The 3,272-nt window shown below is 35.7% G+C and overlaps 1 long non-coding RNA gene across 1 annotated transcript in view; it reads left to right on the forward strand.

Annotated features, from left to right (window-relative positions):
• The window catches only part of LOC105003769, a 7,306-nt gene that overhangs the window by 3,013 nt on the left and 1,021 nt on the right, over window positions 1–3,272 (forward strand). The window contains exon 2 of the long non-coding RNA XR_827151.1: window positions 1,873–1,987. This is a non-coding gene — a long non-coding RNA (uncharacterized LOC105003769). The remainder of the gene's footprint in view (window positions 1–1,872; window positions 1,988–3,272) is intronic.

Here is a 3,272-nt window from a genome sequence, read left to right on the forward strand (position 1 = left end):
ACTTAAGTCACTGTCGTGAAATTGTTGTTCAGGTGTACTGTTTCCTAGTGAATTTCCCAGCTACTTCTTCTATCAGTAATGCAGAGGAGTGGTGAAATTTCTAACTAAAATTGTGAATTTGTTTATTTCTCCTTGGAGCTCTATCCATTTTGTTTCTTTTTTTAAAATATAAATTTATTTTAATTGGAGGCTAATTACTTTACAATATTGTATTTGTTTTGCCATACATCAACATGAATCCGCCACGGGTGTACATGTGTTCCCCATCTTGAACCCCCCTCCCACCTCCCTCCTCATACCATCCATCTTTCTTGTATTTTGAAGCTCTGTTATCAGATACATAAGCACTTAGGAATTTTATGTCCTCTTAATGAATTTACCACCGTTTGATTATCAAATGATCTCCTAATTTTGACAAATCTATTTGGTCTGATATTAAACAGTCTCCTTTGAACTAATTAGCATGATATATCTTTTTTCATCTTTTTCCTTTTAATGCATTGTGCCTTTATATTTAAAGTCTGTTTCTCGTAGACAGTATTTGGTTGGGTCTTGATTGTTTTATTCAATTAGACTATCTCTAACTTTTAATTGAAGTGTCAAAATCATTTACACTTCACATTTACAATCACATTATAATGTGATTATGCATATGGCTTGGTTTAAATCTATCATTTTACTATTTGTTTTCTATTTGTCCTGTTAGTTCTTTGTTTTTTCCTTCCATTTTTGCTTTCTTTTGGAATTAGTTGTTTTATCATTCTACTTTATCTCCTTTGCCTTTGTCATAGTTTTATTGCATATTGAATTTTTTTTATATCTTATATCTCTATTCACTTAAATTCAGCCAAATAAGAATTACAACAAAATCTCTCAGAAATTTTCTTTTAGCAAGCCAGATTCAAAGGCCACCCTGCAACTTGCCTCCTAAAATAATCCTTCAACTTCCATTTAACACTAAATATGTATTGAGCACCTACTCTGTGCCCAGGTGTTAGGCTGACTATAGAGTGGGACCTTAGGCACGTGGAATTTTCACCCCTGCACTTAGGTGGCTTTCATTCTCAATCCTCCAGGCTGTGTAGAGGGCTGTAGAGTGGGATGAACACTGAATTTTATACTTTGTGGTCTTTCTTTCTTTGCATTAGTAAGATTCCTATACCATTGTCGCTATTATTCCTTATGTTGTTTCTTCCACCAATCTATTAGAACATTACTTATTACCTGTAGTTTGTATACTATACTCTTCCATGTTCACCATGACTCTAAGTGGTCAATTTTTTCAAGGTTTCCACTTGTTATCAAGCTGTCAGTGACTCACTTTGAATTTAAACTCATAGTATTGGTATAGAAACATTTATTTCCCAATACCCATGGTTGTCCAATATGAGGGAACAGTGATATTTTCAACTATGTTTATTACACACATTCTGTGACATTTTTTGCTCATTTTGCTGTCTCTTATTCCTTCCTCCTTCCCCTCTTCCTTTCTTTCTTTTGTCTTTCCCCCCTCTCTCTTTTTCTTTCTTTCTTCTTTTCAATTTCAAAACCACCCTGTTGCATTTTTAAAAGATGTTTTGGCCATGCCACATGGCACATGGGATATTAGTTCCCCGACCAGAGATTGAACTCTCACCCTCTGCGTCGGAAACGTGGAGTCTTAATCATTGGCCCCCGGGTAAGTGCCCCACCCTGCCACTTTTTGCACTTAAGCAGGAGCATGGTGCCATTTTGGTTTCTGTGGAGGTCATCATCCTTATAAAAGTTGCATTGGCCCCAACCTGTCTTCTTTATCACCTCTCTCAAATCTAAAATCTTCTTTTTTACATTGTTATGACATAAATGTTAATGTGGTTTTTTATACTGTTTTAGGTGGCCGGGGAAAGGATGATGCTTGGATCATTACGTTTCCAGAAAATTGTAATTTCAAATGCATACCAGAAGAAGTTATAGCAAAAGTACTGACTTACTTGACATCTGTTGCAAGGTACAGCATTTTATTACATTGTTTTCTTCAATTTGGTTTCTTTTTTGGATACCTATTTGAATGTAATAACAAGAAAATGATGTTTTAGTGTGGCTATTATTATTGTAAATGATTTGTAAGACTCACTTTCAAATAGATAAGAAATAACTTAGAAGCTGAAGCTGACTCAACTTAAATTGCTATAAAAATTATACTGAGGATCTATGAAAACAAAATTGGGGGCCAAGAAGTATTTGTCCCCATGCAGAAGAACATAGGTTGAAAATGATGATCATACTTTAAAGTCTAAAAGAAACTGTCACTAGCTAATAGCTAGACAGATATTCTTCATTTCTTCCAAGGATAAAATAAGAAGACAAAGTTAAATAGACTCAAAAGTGATATTGAAATGGATTAGGAGTAACTTCTTGATATTAGAAATCATTTGAGATGAGAATGCTTTAAGGGGAAAGTTTCCGAAGCTCCCTTAAAGATTTTATTTAGTTTGCAAACAAGTTTTTTAAAGGAAATGTTTTCTGTTATTAATCCTGAAAACTAAGAAGGCATTAATCTAAAATGGTAATATTATGAAGAGTCTCATGAACAAAGTGGAGAAGGAAATGGCAACCCACTCTAGTACTCTTGCCTGGAAAATCCCATGGACAGAGGAGCCTGGTAGGATACAGTCCATGGGGTCGAAAAGAGTCGGACACGACTGAGTGACGTTACTTCACTCACTTCATACTTTATCATTGGAGAAGGAAATGGCAACCCGCTCCAGTATTCTTGCCTGGAGAAGCCCATGGACAGAGGAGCCTGGCGGGCCATGGTCCACGCGGTCACAGAGAGTTGGACATGACTGATGTGACTAAGCATGCATGAACAAAAATCAAATCTCAGAAAACAAAATTTACACTGTACCTCTTAAAGGTTGAAAGTGGTGGCTTTAGGGCAAATAAAAGTTTTATTATCCATTACACTGCCTTCCCTCAAGGAACAGGTAAGAGACGTAACAGTGTTTTTCTGAATGAATTAATGGATCATTGACTTATGATGGATTGCCATGAAGTTAAATCTGATGTCATGAAGGAGAGCTGTCTACAATGTTGACCCATGCCCCAAATCACAGTATTCCAAATCCATTTTAGTGGCATTTGCCTGTTTAAAAGATTGACGTAAGTGGCAAAAAGAAATTTTAAAATGTAGTAGAATATCAATATATCAATCATATCAATAACTTCAGATATGCAGATGACACCACCCTTATGGCAGAAAGTGAAGAGGAACTAAAAAGCCTCTTGATGAA

This window comes from Bison bison, unplaced genomic scaffold, assembly GCF_000754665.1.
Source record: "Bison bison bison isolate TAMUID 2011002044 unplaced genomic scaffold, Bison_UMD1.0 scf7180017857679, whole genome shotgun sequence".
Taxonomy (NCBI): domain Eukaryota; kingdom Metazoa; phylum Chordata; class Mammalia; order Artiodactyla; family Bovidae; genus Bison; species Bison bison.